At 46.6% G+C, this 17,452-nt stretch overlaps 1 protein-coding gene across 1 annotated transcript in view; it reads right to left on the bottom strand.

The window, feature by feature from the left end:
- Fndc3b (fibronectin type III domain containing 3B) overlaps positions 1 to 2,504 on the bottom strand; it is a 301,266-nt gene extending 298,762 nt beyond the window's left edge. The window contains 1 exon segment of the mRNA XM_038347774.2: positions 2,325 to 2,504. The gene's annotated coding sequence lies outside the window, so the exon portion shown is untranslated.
- Positions 2,505 to 17,452: the final 14,948 nt, after the last annotated feature.

Genomic DNA, 17,452 nt, shown 5'->3' with positions numbered 1-17,452 from the left:
TCCTCCAGAAGCCAGCTCCATACAGCCAATGCTCTCAAGACAGCTATTTTTAAGTGTCTTAAAAGATTACTGGTATGTCTTTCTGAAACTGTATATACTGTCATTAGATACTGCAAGCCCCCACCCCAGAGTCTCAAAATTTTAAGAGATCCTCAAGGAACACTATCTTGTCAAATGAATGTTTTCTCTCATAAGCATTCAAACCAAAATGCTTAAAAAGCACATGTGGTTTTAAAAACAATATTAGGACAGCAATTCCTTTACTTAAAAAAAAACCAATTATCAATTAACTATGCTTCATTTTTTTAGCCAGGCCAGGATCTCAACAAAAAAAAAGAACCGCTGTTGAGAACTGTGCCATCCTGGGCAGAAGCATGCCCAGAGAGAGCCTTTCCCCTAGGCAGCTCAGCTGCTCCTAGGGAACCAGGAAATTAACTGCAACCAGTCTTTACTGCATCCAGAGCCAGCCTCCAAAGAGGAGTGAACCAACAGCCCCCCAAAAAGTCACAAAACCAGAGCTGCTATGGACTCTGTGGCATCGCTCAAGTTACCCAAGTCCCAGGCTAACTTTAAGGTGCAGGAGGGCCGGGGACCCAAATCCGAACAGAGCAGTGAATTTTTTGCTCAAAGCCTGAATTTTGTTTTGTTTTGTTGTTGTTGTTTTAAAAAGAATGTTATTCCAGAACGGATTCCTTTTCTTCCGGGTCTGTCTGTTCCTACTGACTCTCTGCCATGACCACGGTGCCTCCCCTTTCCCAATGCCCCACCTCTTGCCACATTTATAAAAAAGGAAAGAAAAAAAAAAAAAAAAGAAAAGAAAGTGGCATATTCCTTCTCCACTAGCTTTTCCTAGTAAGGCCTGGAAACTGGAGGAAATTCAAATCAAATTAGTTGCACATTAAAAAATAAACAGACAAGCATTAAGGGTGGCTACCCAACAAAGCCCTCACCAGTTCCAAAATATGATTAAGCCAGGGAGGGGAGAGGGGGAGGGGGACTAGCCGGGATGGAGATAAACGTGTGCATTTTTGGCCCCAGCGTCAGCCTCATAGCGGCCAAATTCTACATTTTGTTTAAAGAAAACGCTGGGCCTGCGAGAAAAGAAAATAAAAAGTTGTAACTTTTAAGGAAGTCTGCAATCGGCACTGTCTGGATAAAATGCCAGGGCTTCCTTCGTCTGGGATCGCCGGGTGGGAGCCGAGATTCGAAAAATCTCCAAGCCCAGCCACTCACTCCGGGAAGGCTCCCGGCCAGCGGCGCCGCCCGGCGGCCCAGCCAGGTCTCCCGGGACGGCCGCAGAGTCCCCGGGGCTCCCGCGGCCCTGCGCTGGGGACGCTAGGCGGGCACGGCCCCGGGCCCCGCTTTCCGCGAGGAGTGACAGGCCCTTCCCACGGCAGCCCGTCCCTGCCTGCCATCCGAACCAGACGGTCCCCGCGGCCCGCCCAGCCCGCCCGCCGCCTCAGGGCGCGGATTCCACCCGCTCCGTCTCCCGGCCGCCCCACCCCCGACAGGGGCGCCCCTCGAGGCTGACCGACTGACCCGCGCTCCGCTGGCCCACACGCACCGGGTCGTCCTCTGCTTCCCGCCGCGCCCCGCTCCCCCGCCCGAGCCTGCAGCCGCCTGGCTCGCCTAGTCCAGCCGCGGCCGCCGGTTCCCGCCCCCAGCCCGGGGGGAGCCCAGGGGGCAGGACGGGGAGGGAGGACGTGGCGCGCAGAGGTGGCCAGCGGCGGGCGGGGAGTGTCCCCAAGAGGCCCTGGCGGGGGCGGGGGCGACCGGTCATCCAGGGACCCTCCCGGGAAGCATCCCGGGTCCCGGGTCGCAGCCCGGCGCCCCCGAGGGAGCAGAGGCGTCCCCGACTCCCAGCTCCGCGCGCACTCACGCCCTCCTCCCTCCACCATATGGAAATCTACAGCCTCCCAAAGTGACACGTCGAAGATTCCTCGGCCTGGCCGCGCGCCCTCCCTCTCCCGGGCAGCGGTCCTGCCGTGGGGATCTGGGCGGGGGAGCGGATTCCTCCTCGGAGCGACGGGCCGGGGAGGAGGGGAGCTCCGCGTCCCGCATCCTCCGCTTTCTTCCACGGCGAGCGGGGGCGAGTGGGGGCAGGCGGGGCCGCCCCCTACTCGGCCGGGAGCTTGGGGTAGCCGAGCGGTCGCGGGGCGACCCGGACTCCGCAGCCAAGTTTTCCTCGGGCATCCCGGAGCGCTCCGGGGCCGGCAGCGCACTCGGGCGGACTCGGTGTCCGGCCCGGGCTCCGAAGCGCGGGGACCCGAGAGCGACCGTGGGTGGCAAGTCCCCAGGCAGCCCGCCGCTCCCGCACGCCTTACCTCCCCTCGGACTGAAACGGGGCTCCGGGCGCCCGTCCCAGCCTGCCGTCCGCGGGATCCCCGCCGCCCCCTGCGCCGCTGCCGCCGCTCCCGCCGCTGCTCTCCGCCGCCTCCTTGGGCCGCCGCCGCTGCTCAAATAACTACCAGGAGGGTTTGATGGGGGATTCCGCCATGTCAATGATGTCGGGACCACATGGGGATTCTGGGCCCGCCCACTGCCGTACGCCTCCGAGTACACACGCAGTCACAATTGCAAGCTCACTGTAGCTTGGCCAGGCCTCCCTTTCCCCTAAGCCAGGCCTGACTACTCACCGGCTCATTTTGGTTCAGCGGGATAGAGAAGTCTGAACTGAAGGGAGTTAGGAGACCAGAGAAGGTGCTGATCGCGGAAACATCACTATAAATGCAATCTTTGCTCAGTAATTTTTCAAGCTGACTTGTTAGTTTCACCTAGAACACATATTTCCTTTTTCAATTGTAATCCCCGGAGGAATCTTTCAGGGATTTGTCACTCCTTAAACTTGCCACAACATTTTGATCATGGGCTAATAGCGTGGGCAAACTTTATGATATCAAAATTTACATGTTTATTTTCCCTTTCAATACCAACTATGAGCCTTACTCTCTTTTGTTTGTTTGTTTTGTTCTGTTTTGTTTTGTTTTTCAAGGCAGGGTTTCTCTGTGTAGCTTTGGAACCTGGCCTGGAACTTGCTTTGTAGACCAGGCTGGCCTCGAACTCACAGAGATATGCCTGCCTCTGCCTTCCGCGTGCTAAGATTCTTCTTTTTAGTTTTCAGTAGTTTTTAGTTTAGTTTGGGCATACTTTATTTCTGTTGCATGAGCGAAGGTGTGTGTGACTTCAGGTACACAGGCGCCATGGCTTCTGTGTGGGTGAGAAGCTTGAAACAGTTCTGTCCCCCTCACATGGGTTTGGATATCCAACTCTGAATGTGAGGCTCACAGAGCAAGTGCCCTTACACGCTGTCAGGCTGGCCCTGAAGACTGTTTCTTCTTGTTTATCTGGATTTTATTTGTCAAATGCAAAAGGACTCAATAGCTGTCAGCTGTGTATTAATTAAATATGTAATATATTCCTGTTTTATGGGCTCTATTAGGGAGCTGTGGCATCCCACTCCACAAATAGAAAGGGTTTCTGAAAACAGGAATATTAACTCAGATATGCAACTCTCCTCTATTACTTAGGTATTCTGAATAACTCCATCCAGCATCTACTATTAAACTGTTCTACAATGACAAAAAAGGATCAATCATGTTCTTAGCTTAAAATATAACAGTAAATATGACTTTATTAAAACCCAAGGACACATGAACCCTAAGAAACAGCTCTTTCCCTGGTGGAATTTGTAATTCTTTTTTATTTTTAAGATAGTGACTATAATCAAGCTGAACCCTTTCATGCTGATGTCCCCGGAGGCTCTGGAATCCATCGTTCTAAAATACAGTTCCAGTCTTAGACCTTGGCCCTATCTGGAAGAGAACCCCGCCTTAAAGGCAGTGGGTTCCTCGGTGCCCACAGAGCTCATTTCCAATATTTCAGACTCCGGCCATGCATTCTCAGTTTGGATCAGTGCCTTCTCCCTCCTCCCCTAGCCATGCCTTCCAGCCTAACTTACCTCCCCTGGCTCCCAAAGACATTTCTGACCCTACACGTGCCTTCTTCCTCTTTGTCCAAGGTGATCGTACTCCTCACAGTTCCCCCCAAAAGCACTTGCCCTTGCCCGGCCTCCAGTCCACAGTTCTTTCTTCCAAAATTATTTCTGGTTCTCATATTGCTCAGCGGTTGTTTATCTCTTCCACTTGGCTGAGTCATGTTCATTCTGTCTTCTCTGCATCAGCCTGGAACTGTCCTTTGACTATAGAACCCCCCCCCCTTGTTTGTTGAATCTATTGATTATAAAGTGTGTGGGAGAATTTGAAGGACGAGATAAATGAGCAAACTTCAGGGGGAGAAAGGTTAAATCCAGGAATTAAAGGACAAGCTTGGCAAAGAAGGTCAAAGTAGATGAGAAAAATTAAGAGAACAGACCTAGTTCTGCCTATTTCTTCCAACAGACTGACTGGATTTCTCTTTATTAAGGAATGGTCAACACACCAGGTGCGGTGACGCCTCCCTAAAAACCGCAGCCCTCTGCAGGCTCAGTCCAAGGCCAGCCAGAGATAAGGACTTGTCTTAAATCCTGCCTGTCCCAAGAATCAGTGCACCGTGATGCACACACATAACATGCCGGTCCACAAGTGTGCTCTCAGTGTTTAGCCATCCTCTTAGCCCAGCCTCTGAAACAGGTTTAACACTGGAAAAGAAACATAGTAGACGCTCGCAAACTGTAGCAAACAGTGAATAAGGAAAAGCATGGACGTCATAGCCACAGGCAAGTTACCAAAATCCCCTGCGCCTGAATTTCCTGTTGAAATTGTGCCATTGTTTCCTGCTAAAATCATAACCTTCAGTACCTGATACTCAACAAGTAAATATTAATTCCTCCTTGAATGCGTGAGCAAATGAATGAAACTGTCTCTCCAAGAGGTATTGACAAGACAGAAAATTGGAAGCTTCAAAGAAAAAGAGGGACTTTTGATCACGGCTCCTGACCACTGAGTACTTAGCTTTCATACAACGGGAAACATTGGGATTACTGAGGCATGAACTGATTGAAATGAGTTTCAAGGTTGATTGTTTTCACAGCAGGGTAGAGAACAAAGCTTGAGTCAGAGACATATTCTGAACCTAGCTGGGAAATGATGAAGACTGGGCCCCAAGTCATGTTTCTGGAAATGGAAAGAGGGGCCTCAATCTAGAGTGATGATTTCCACTCCCCCATGTCAGCAACCTGAGCCACCAGCCCTGCATCCCAAGTCATGAAACCATGCTTACAGTTAAGACTCTACTCCCAAAGAGTTTAGGTTTTACTTAAATCAAAAAAAAATCTGAATGAAGATGCTATGAAATTAAAATGATCACACGACACACGAGCCTCATAACACAAACCTGGCAGTGGTGGATCAGACCTTTCATTCCAGCATAGGCAGGTGGATTTCTGTGAGTTCGAGATTACCCTGGTCTACATTTGGAGATCCAGGACAGACAGAGCTGTTACACAGAGAAACGATGTCTTCAGAAAAGAAAGAAACATAGATAATACAGTATAGAGACTGCAAAACATTCCTTTACTCGGTGGAGTGTGTAGGTTACCTCAAAGCTAAAGAATGCAAAATTAGACTTCCCTGAACTCCATTTACATTGTAACAAGGGAAGGCAACACTATCTTAAGGGGAAACACAGAAGCATGAAGCCTGCACCCTCTTAGTCGATCCAGTTTGGACCTGGGAGGCTTTCGAAGGTGGAGGTGGCTAGTGTTCACAACTTCTCCAACCGCAAATGTTGCCCAGACTCAGCATCCTTCCTCCCAGGGTCGCTGAGGCTACAGCATAGGCAGGCTCGGGCTTGCTCTTATTTTTGAAATCTAATCTTAGCTTTAGATGTTAAGATGTTAACTCTTCCTACATACAAGTTATTCTTGTTTGTTTATTTGTTTTGTTTTTGTTTTTCAAGACAGGATTTTTTTGTAGTTTTAGAGCCTGTCCTAAAAACTAGCTCTTGTAGACCAGGCTGGCCTCGAACTCACAGAGATCCTCCTGTCTCTGCCTCCCTAGTGCTGGGATTAAAAGCGTGTGCTACCACCTCCCGGCTTTTTTGTTTGTTTGTTTACAATTTATTCTTCTGTCTAAAGATAGACCTGGAGTCAGCTTTTGGATGGATGATGACAAAATGCCAGTCACTCCTTTCTGAAGACCATTCAGTGAAACAGATTCTTCCAGAACAATTTAGCTAGATAAAGCTGTGGTTCTGTCTTCCTTACTATTGCTCAAAGCAAAATATGGACAAATGTTAGACAAGTGTGTGTGTGTGTGTGTGTGTGTGTGTGTGTGTGTGTGTGTGTGTGTGTGTTGGAGAGAGAGAGAGAGAGAGAGAGAGAGAGAGAGAGAGAGAGAGAAGAAACAAAACATCTCCAATGAGATCTGCCCTGTAGTTACCAAGAAAAGGAAAAATGGTTGTCAAGTCTCATGATTTTGAACCCAGGGTTGGCTCCCATGCAGGTTGGAGATGACTCTCAAGTGTCCTGCCTCAGGAGCTATGCATATTGTTTCAGGACAGGTTCTCTCATTGGCCCAGAACCTTCCAAATAGGCCAGGCTGGCAGGCCATTGAGTCCTAGGGAGCCTCCTGCTACTCCCTTCCCTGAACTAGGATCACAAGTGTATGGCATCACTTCCAGCTCTCAGTGTGGGCACTGGGAATCAAACCCAGGTTTACATAATACACGGCAAGGGCATTACCCAAATGCAGTATCTCCCCAGCTCTCGGGTCTTGCTCTGTCTCTCAAAGCACCATCCCTCCATCCACATCCTACGACCTGAAAAGCCAAACTTAGACCAAAGACCACCAAAGAAAAGGAAAGTGCTTCTTGTGAAGGCAATCCTCAGCCTCAGCTCCAGCTCCAAACCAAGGCTTCTGAACCTGCCTCTTTGCAACATTTCCCCTGCCACTGCCCCTGGGAGACAGACACACTGACAATACTCACCTTTCACCCACCTGCCATTATTCCCTGGAGAGTATATTTAAATGTCTGTGACACACGGAAGTCTTCAAGGATGTCCTACCACTTCTGGGGACCTAGTTGTTCATCTCTGAAAGCTAGGTGTCTGGTTTCTGTTCCTAGTGTTTCTGCATGATCAGAATATAACCCCAAACAGTGGTTCTTGTTTTGGCCCCAGTTTGGTCAAAATACGATATTAACTTTGTTAATAAATTTCTCATCCTATTAACTCAAGCTTTTGAGCCATAGAAGCATGTCAAGATGCACACTGCCTAATCAACTGATAAAATCTTAATATTAGCTTGTTAATTGATGGGCTACTTAATTTTATTAAATTTTATTTATGCTACATCCTCTCATTTCAGCTAATTAAGACTTTTGGAGCCCAGCCACATAATGGTTAGTGTTAGCTGTCAGCTTGACGGACTCACCAGAGAGAGGGCCTTCTGGGCACAGCTGGGGGTGATTATCCTGAGTTTGTTAATTGACCTGGGAAGATCCATCTTAACTGTGGGTGGAATCGTTTCCTGGGCAGGGGATCCTGAACCATATAATTTGGAGAAAGCAAACTGACTACTAACAAGCATTCTTGTTAATTCTGGTCTTAACAACAGAAGCAGCGTGACCAGCCCCTGCCTCCGAGACTCTCCTGCCCTGAAGGACTCTACCCCTGAAGACTCTACTGCTCATCCTTCAGGGCATGCTATCACAGCAAACAGAAAGAGAAATGAAGACAATCAGTGAACTTCCCTTCTTAGTGTCTTGGCATTGGTCACATGATAGGAATGCTTCCCACATTGCCATCGAAGTCACTAATAAAGTCACAAGGCCAAGGACACCCTAGTCCAAACTGTTCTCGTGAGACACAGTTATTTAAGAATCTGATGACATCCATCACACCGACTTGCTCTGAACTGTGTCACGTCAGAAAAGCAGGATGATCCAATCATGTCTGTGTGGTGATGGCCATCTTTCCTGCCCATCCTCCCATCTGATTTGCTACTATGGTCATTATCTCTTCCTTTGGAGTCAAGACTACTAAATGATATGCCCATATGTGTTCCTGCCTAGCTGGTGTGGATTCAAAATGCTCTGGGGGAGTGGGTCCATCCTAACCAGTTGGAGATTCTATAAAAGAATACCATATACTAGGTGGCTTAACCATTGGAAATGTATTTCTGACAGCCCTGAATGGGGAATCCAAGATCAATGCGCTGACTGATCTTTTGTGGGGTGGAGATCAGACTCGGGCTATGTGCCCCTGAAAGAGAACCAGAGAGGACGGGAAGAGAGAAAGGAAAGGAAAGGAGATCAAATACAAATGGAAACATCACTCCTCTTTCTGAAGTTCTCCACACCCATGAGCTAATCACCTATATTCCCATCTCCAACCTTAGAGGTTTAGATCTGAGGGAACACACAGTTAATTCCTTCTCAGAGAAAAAAAAAACAAAACAGGAAAAGTATTTGGTTTGAGCAGGTTGGCTCTGTGATAAACAGTTTTGGTAAAGGAAAGAGTCTGATGGAGGAGAGTTATCTGTCTATGTTACTTTCATTGGTTAATTAATAAAGAAAACTGCCTTGGCCCTTTAAGAGAACAGAAAATTAGGTAGGCGGAGTAGACAGAACAGAATGCTGGGTAGCAGGAGTGGGGAGGCACTTCAGGCAGTCGCCATAGTGAGTCTCCATGCTTCTCCTCTCCGAGATGGACGCAGGTTAAGATCTCTCCTGGTAAGCCACACCTTGTGGTGCTACACAGATTACTAAATATGGGTTAAAAGAAGATGTGAGAATTAACCAATAAGAGGCTACAGATAATGGGCCAGGCAGTGTTTAAAAGAATACAGTTTCCGTGTAATTATTTTGGGTAAAGCTAGCCGGGTGGCGGGACACAGCCCGCCCGCTGCTTCTTTCTACAAGAGTCCGAGATTTGACCTGAAAACAGAAGACATTGCAGAGACAATGGGGCTGCCTCTGGCTTGGGGAGGGTGAAGCACACTAGCTAAAACTGTTTCTCGTCTTTTAAGAAAAGTGTTCGTTTTATTTATTATCGTGTGTGTATAAGGGACACAAGTGTGTGCCCAGGAAGATGGGTGTGCTCGGGGTGCCCACAGCGGACATGTGAGACCAGAGGATAGTCGTGAAAGGACCGGACTGAAGCTGCCAAGCGTAAGCTCTAGTGCTCCGATGCACCCACCTCCCAGGCCCCCATGGTTCCTGTCTCAGAAGACAGTATTTGTCTTGATTCTTGGAAGCATGGGCTCTAATGGTTCCTTTGTAATTCCTGTGTCTAATTTAAACCCATTAACCCCAAGAAACATTCTTTCTCTGTTTTATTATAGAACTTCAGGAGTACTCCCAAAATTTTCCACTTCTTTCTAGAAGTTTCCTGTGCATTTGTGAGCAACTTTTTCAGTCTGTCAGTGCCTGAGAGATGACTTGGGAGTCCAGCCAGAGGTCTCCTCCGCATCTCTCCATAAAGTCACGCCAATCTTCTGACAGACTTCTTTCTCAATGCCCTATTTAGTTATACTGATAACCAACGAAAGAGCCCTTGGCTTCCAATATCTTACGGCCATTGTTCATTAATGCACTGAGTGCCCCCGATGATGCAGCTGCTACTTTATGGATTGTGGATGGGAGCTGGTCACCTACACCAAGTCTTATGGCCTTAGAGACAATCCCTAAGTCAACATATAACTACATGGAGAAAAGAACTACAAAGGAAGAGATCTAGGTGAGGAGATGGCCATAAAAAGGAGAGGGCAGGGGATTGTTCAGATAGGACTCTGTAGGAATGATGCATACATGAAAACTCACCAGGGTGAGGAGGCAGAGGGGGCTCAGATGCTCAAGTGCAGAGTAACAGCAAAAAGAAGGAAGAGGCTGACGCTGAGGAGAACTTAGTGTCCTGACACCTTGAACTCCGGTGGCTCTCAGGTTGAGTGACCAGTGAGGACACTGGACTGATAAACAGAATCAGTCATGTAAGATTTTGCTTGGTCAGAGTGGAGGTTCAGCTACTCTCCCAAAAGCCAATGTCTTCCTGCCTGCCTGCCTGCCTACCTGCCTGCCTGCCTGTCTGCCAATTGCTTGCTTGCTTACTTTTGAATCAGTCTCACGTAGCTCAGGCTAGCCTTGAACTTGCGATATAGATGAGGATGACCTTGAACTTCTGATCCTCTTGCCTCTACTTCCCAATCTCTTGGGTTATGACTGTACCACCAACTCATATTTATGCTGGGGATGGAGCCAAAGGCTTCTATGAATGACAGGCAAACATTGTGCCAACTGAGCTGCACCCCCAGTTCCCAGGATGGAGTTTAGAAGGGGGAATCACATTATTTGACTTACTCTGCAAAATCATTGCTCTGTCCAGCCACCTACAGGCCTTTCTCATCGGCTCAGGTAAGAAATGGTCTCTTAGCTTGGGCTAGGGCAGCAGTGGTAAAGACAGACAGTAGTAAATGAACTAAACTAGGGTCTGAGGACAGACCCAAGCTCACTGACCTTTCTCCATTGTCACTTGTCCTTGGAACACAGACACTAACTCCTGAAGGCTAAGTAGGTAAAGAAGGTAGCCCAAGCTGTGCCGTAGACCACCATGCCTCCCTTCTCCGTCCTGGATCCCTGACCGATGGGGACAGCTGGGACCCATTCTGCCACAGACAGTGCTCCTGGGCTTTCCTCACAAAGAGCTTCTCAGAGGATAAGATTGCTCCCAAGCTTCTCACAGATTCTCCACACCAACCTTGCAGAGGCCTTCAGACATTCAACCCCAACCTTCGGCCCAGTCTGTTCACCAAACAAATACCTCAGTGATGAGCAAAGCGCTTCCACTCGCATTCCACCCCAGTCAGAGCAAAACGTGAGCCTGTTAATCTTATCTAAAGGACGGGGCACTGGTGGACAGACCAGCAGCTTAACTGTTACCATGACAACCTGACTTCTGTGGCACTCAGACTGCATCTGATATATCAGTAGAGTCATTTGCTTCTAATGTCTGGGTCCTATAGACGAGTGAACTAGCTTTTTTTTTGATAACCCAAACATGTCTGTGTTTTGCTCATAAAGGTATCACAAGACTTGTCTCTAGGCCATTCTGCTAGTCTGGTAACCCTGTCCGTCAGATGAACCTGATATGTGTTGGGATTTGTTGCGTGCGCATGGCTCTGGTGACTCATTCTCCTCTAGCCCTTCAGAATGACAGCTATCCACAGGCTTCCGTAGTGCAGGGGACGGCTGTGCTGTTGGCCTGATGTCACTGAATCTTGTGACACGATAAAGATGAAGTTTCTCTCACACCTTGTATCTGAGCTAGAGAAGAACATTGCTAGGGTTTTTCCCATGAGAAGATGATCAGGGATTCATATAATCTGATCACAATAAATCACCAACAAAGTTCAAGAAATAAATATCTCTAAGTTCTTTCTTTCAGTGACCCTTGTGTAAAAGTCCCTAATAACTTACTTTATTCTCAGAAGCTTGAATCAAGAGCATTCTCTCTCTCTCTCTCTCTCTCTCTCTCTCTCTCTCTCTCTCTCTCTCTCTCTCTCTCTCTCTCTGTCTCTCTCTGTCTGTCTCTCTGTCTGTCTCTGTCTGTCTGTCTCTCTCTCTCTCTCTCTGTCTCTCTGTCTCTCTCTCTGTCTGTCTCTGTCTCTGTCTCTCTCTCTGTCTCTCTCTGTCTCTCTCTGTCTCTCTCTCTCTGTCTCTCTCTCTCTGTCTCTCTCTCTCTCTCTCTCTCTCTCTCTCTCTCTCTCTGCTTTTCCAAGACGGTCGTTCTCTGTGTAACAGTCCTGGCTATCCTGGAACTACCTCTGTAGATCAGGCTGGCCTGGAACTCACAGAGATCTTCCTGCCTCTGCTTCCTGAGTGCTGAGATTAAAGGCTTGCACCACCACCACCATTTTCTTTCTTGGTGAAGTGATATATTCTCTTTACTTAACAGGAATAAAGTAATTTATTTTGGTTCCTTTGAGTCTTGACAGCTAAGAAAGTCAGAGGTAACTTTTGCTCCCAATTACAGAAATTATCCTTAGCCTGGGTTTCTGGTAAGGCAATTCTTCCTTTGTCTTTATCACATAATTCTTATTCATTCTTATTCATTAGGTCCTTATTTTAATTAACTGTTTGATCTAATCTATGCTGTCCTATCCTTAGTAGAGGCAGGTATATTACTTTAGATTATTTTGGTTTAAAGGGACAAGAATCTCATTTAAAGTGAGGCAAAATAAATTATATGTATAGCTATTATATATATATATATATATATATATATACATATATATATATAGGCTTCTGTTAAGCCTATCTTAGAACTCCTGAGTCATAATAATACTGATAGCACATGAAACTAACTGCAGTCATTTTCAAAGTTCTTTAGTTCATATATAAAGAAAACTATACATTATGCATTTTTTATTTTATTGTTGATATTATAATAAAATTACAACATGTCTTCCTTCCCTTTCCTCCCTACATACTGCTTCCCACTCATCTTCAAACCCGTGGCCTCTTTCTTTCACTAATTGTTATTGTATTCTAACTGTTTGAGGTTACTTGTATGCATGCCTGCGGGGCTGACCATTTGGCACTGGACAGCCAGTTGCTGTGCTCTTCCCTGGGAGGATCACCTCTCCTGCTCCCAGCTTTCCTCCGTTGCCTATAGTACTTTGTGTAGGGTTGAGCTTCGCCTGTCTATTTGGGGATGCTCATTGGTGTTGTCCTTGTTCAACGCACATTTGGGCAGTCATGGCGCTGAGACTTTATGGGTTACTTTTAGTAACTTTTGGAGTTACTGAGAAGCAGTCTCACGGCAGACTCCCTCTCTCTCTCTCTCTCTCTCTGGCTCTTACAATCTTCCTGCCCTCTCTTCTGCAATGTCCCCTGAGCCTTTGGTGTACAAGTGTTCCGTAGATGTTTTGAGACAGGATCTCTTGTATCCCAGGCTGGCCTTAGCTCTTTATATAGCCAAGGATGATCTTGAGCCTCTGATCCTCCTGATTCCGCGTTCCAGATGCTGAGATTACAGATGTACAGAGATCCAGGACTGTCTCCACTCCACCAGCTGAGCTGCATCCCCAGCCTCAGCTCCCTTATTCATTCTCATTAGGGTAAGTTTACTTACTTGACCAAGCTAACTAACAACATTTACTATCCAGCCTTACATTCATTATCCCTCTAAAGAAGAATAAGCTTCAACATTGTTGCTCTCATTAGGTAATCTGCAACCTAAGTAAGATTATCTTGAAGATTATACTGAAAAACTAAATATAAAGTTTGAATCACAGGCTATATTAGGTTCTCCAGAACCAATAGACTGTATATATTAGAAGAAAGGCAGAGAGCAGGGAGAGATTTTTTAAGAAATAAGTTCACACAAAGCCTAGAAAAGTGGAACAGGCTGGAACCCCAGAGAAGTCTCAGTTCAAGTCCAAAGACAGTTTATAGAAGTCCTTCTGGGAGGACACCAGCCCTTTCTGCCCTCCCTACTGTGCTGAGCTGAGTGAATGAAGCCCACTCACACTATACAGGGCACATTGCTTCACTCAGAATACTGATTTAAATGTTAATGGGATCAGAAGAAAGGCAGAGGGCCTAGGCCTCCGTAGAGCATTCCTTCCTTCCTATGAAAAACTTCTAGTTCTGAGAACAAAGTTCTCATCAGGGACTGATTTACATGCATTCCCCACAGCTTCCCCTTCAAGAGTGATACAAATCAACAGACTCCCAGCAATGAGTTTTTAACCAACCACCTCCATCTAAAGATGAGAACTGCACAAAAGGATCTCAAAACCTGTGCTGAGTTACAGTGATCTTCTAGGATACTGGTGTGCTCCGTTCACAGCTGTGTTAGCTTACCAAATAAATCCTTGTCCCAATAACTGGTCCTTAATTGGCTGGGTGTATTTCGAGCAGTTAGTAACGGAGTTGGCCCCCTCCGTAGCGGTTTTAGAGTTCTGTACAGCCCACAGTTTCAGTTTGTAATGCACTCCGCGGGGCCTGAACCTAGGCACAAGTCTAGATAGGAGCGAAGAGGCACGATAGCATTGCCTTGCACCGCAACCGACTCAGGGGAGGCCGCTGCTGTTTCCTCAGGAAAACATTACCCATTGACCGGGAAGAACACTTATACTGAGAATTTCTCCAAAGAAGTCAGTTCATAGGATTCTAGAAGATGAAAAAAAATTCTACCTGCAGCAGAAAGAACTAGGGGTTGGTGTTGATCTGCCTCATGGTTCCAGGGGATTCAGTCAGGTGTGGAAAAGCAAGGTCACAGGATTGGGAGGAGTGTGACGTCACACTACACCCACAGTCAGGAAGCAGAGAGAAATGAATGCTAGGTCTAGAACAAACTTTCCTTATAGAAATTTTGAGAAAAATTTGAAACACTTTCCAGAAGACAAAGGAAACAAACTATGTGTGTTATTGTATTTAAACTATGCAATAACTTCTAGAATCCATTAGTCTCATTATCTCCTTGTATATGAAGAAAGAGAACTGAAAGAAATTATATAATTTTTGCAAGCTTTTAGAACCAGTAAAACTTTAAATGGATTTTGCAAGTAAATTAAATGCTCTATGCTGAGTCCTATATACAGAAACACCAGAAAGAAACCTAGTTTTTAATGTCTATAATATTGCTTTCTTTTCATAAATATATCTTTAAAACATTAACTTAGTGTAAAAAGTAATGGACTTTATCCATGGCATTTCCCATACTTTGTCTTTCCACTCCTTCTGCCCAACCCTGATCTTCCCGCGTTTGTAACTTGCTCAGAAGTAAACAAGGGCTTTGTGGTTAAGAGTGTGAGGCTCCTGCAGGCCCCGAATTTGGTTCCCAGAATATGCATGGATGGCTCACAACTACCTAGAACTCCAGCCCCAAGGACTTTGACACCCTCTTCTGTCCTCCAGAGAAACACACACATACATGCACACACACACACAACTACATGCGCAAACACACATACACACACATAAATAAGAAATGTAAAAAATAACTATGTTGATTGTCTTGTATAAAGTTCCAGGAATGGCCTTTGTGTGTGCTAAATAAGATTTAATCAACTTGTTTCATCAGTGGATCATACTGCCGTATTTATTCTTGGCGGTCTCATGGCTTTCACTGATGAATCTATCCCAAAGCTATTGCCTGACACCTCAACAAATCGACCATTTTTTTCTTTTGTTACACACCAAGTCAGTTTTCTTTTCTTAATACATTTGTACCCATTTTGGTGTCTCTTGTGTGTGTTTAATCTGGTCTGCCCTATCTGACCCCACACTGACCAGGCTGGTCAAGAATACAGAGACTGTTTTTCAGGAGCCATCTGGACATCTGCTTCCATGCTGGAGTGAGCCGGCCCTTCAAAAGCTTTTTCTTCCCCTCTTAAACATCCCCTCTTACACACCCACACTTACACACCCCCTCTTACACACTGCCCTTATACATTTCCCTCTTACACATCCCCTCTTACACATCCACACTTACACACCCCTCTTACACTCCCCTCTTACACATCCCCTCTTACACGTCCACATTTACACATCCCCTCTTACACATCCACATTTACACATCCCCTCTTACACACCCACTTTACACACACACCCTCTTACACATCCCCTCTTACACATCCCCTCTTACACACCCACACTTCACCTCCACCTCTTCCCCTACACCATAAATTCACACCTACACTTTTTTTGCTCTGTAATTTCATCTTCCTTACAATAAACGTGACAGTTTATTTCCAACTATGTGTCATTTACTCGCACAAGCTTTTATACCCTTCCTAACCGGAGCTTTGGCTGTACTTGACACAGACATGGAAGCAATGTCCACTTTGCATTTGTCCTGTTCTTCTGTTCTTCGACTAACTTTGCATTAATTTAACAAGCTGTTGGCCAATCCAGACAGGTAGGGGAAATTAACCTCGACTGAACAGATTCTTGTGCTGGTAAACTGAGGCTTCATACCATCCTGCCTGGAATGCACTAATAAAGACTCATTGTCTCAGGTTCATTGCCTTCTTCCTGCTGGTTAACCTTAAAATGTAAATAACCCAGGGCAGAGTAAGGCATTGCTAAGCAAAGCTATAGTGAGAAGGGTTGTAAGAATTAGGTTAATTAACAACTCCCTTTATAGAGAGCCGTCTCTGAACACAGCAGCCATCTTCATCAGAGAGGTTGTGCACTCCTTGCACGAGACCCCTGAGGTCAGGACTGTAGGCTTTTGACGTTCCCACACAGAAGAAGGAGATGGAGAGGGTCCTTGGACCCTCACTTGAGAGTCCAGCCACTCCTTCCTGTACCTTCCAGCCAGCTGTTTGTGATTCTGACCTAAGTGGGAGTTTTCTTGTGGTCTCAGGTGGGTAAAGAGCACATCGAGAGTGGAAGGTGAACAGAAGGGACCTCCATCCTTGCAACTGTGGCAAGTGATGATCAACACTGTGGTGGGACTTGGGTTTGACTGCTTTGGGGTCATCTATGTTCCTGAAAAGTGGCCCCCTCATCCATGCTGTTTAAGTGACCCTCATGCAAGCTTTGTAAGCAAGCACGATGGACTCACTCGTTCCCAAAGTTTGATGTAGATGCAGTCATACTTTGGTTCGTCATTTGGTGCCCTTTAAAGGCGGTATTAACATTTGTTTACGTTTTCCCTGGGAAAGAGTTCCCAGAGACACTCCACAGGACAATTCTGAATAGACTAACAGAAGTAGAAGGGAGTCTGCCCTGGTAAACCCCAATTCCCCACCCCCCAACATCCCCCACCCCCCACTCCCCAATACCTCCCCCCATCAACTCTCCCAATTCCCCCCCAGCCCGCCCACCCAAGAGCAGAGCAGGCAGACCCTAATACTTGCTTTTGCATAATGCCTTGTAATTAGCTTGTTCCTGGTACAGGATACAAGGTTACAACCAAGCTTCTCACCTTGGAGAGCTTCTGTCACAACAGGAAGAGACGACTAATAACAAGCTCAGGAAGTAAACTCCGTTCTTCACCATGTAGAGCGATATAAATGGATCTACTTCTAGGAATCCGTCCTTCCTGCTTTTTTTTCCTTTCTTAGAAGGGGCCTCATATGGTTATATGTGGTGCTGGGAATCAAACCTAAGACCTCATGCATGCATGCTAAGCTGACAATCTACCTACTGAGTTACAGTCCCATCCCTACTATGAGGATATCTATATGAAGACTATTCCAGAAGCCGTGGGGGGGGGGGGGAATCATCAAATGGGCGTGTCCTGGTTTTTCAAGGACTAGCAAGAAGATTGATGGATTTAGAGTGCACAGAGCAAGGACATAGTAATAGGAAGTAATGCTAGCAGGACAGATGCTGGAAGGTTCTGTAGGTACCTACAGAGTAGTGCATTGAACAAGCAATGTCCCCTATAGGTGCAGGCAGTTGAATATTTGGTCCTTTAGGTGGTGGCACTGTCTGGGGAGGAAATGGGACCTTTGGGAGGAAGGATGTCACTGGGGGTAGTCTTTGGAGTTTATAGCCTTGC

The sequence above is a fragment of the Arvicola amphibius genome, chromosome 11 (genome assembly GCF_903992535.2).
Source record: "Arvicola amphibius chromosome 11, mArvAmp1.2, whole genome shotgun sequence".
NCBI classification, from domain to species: domain Eukaryota; kingdom Metazoa; phylum Chordata; class Mammalia; order Rodentia; family Cricetidae; genus Arvicola; species Arvicola amphibius.
Note: the sequence above shows the minus strand (reverse complement) of the source record. Positions and strands in the feature narration are given on the sequence as shown.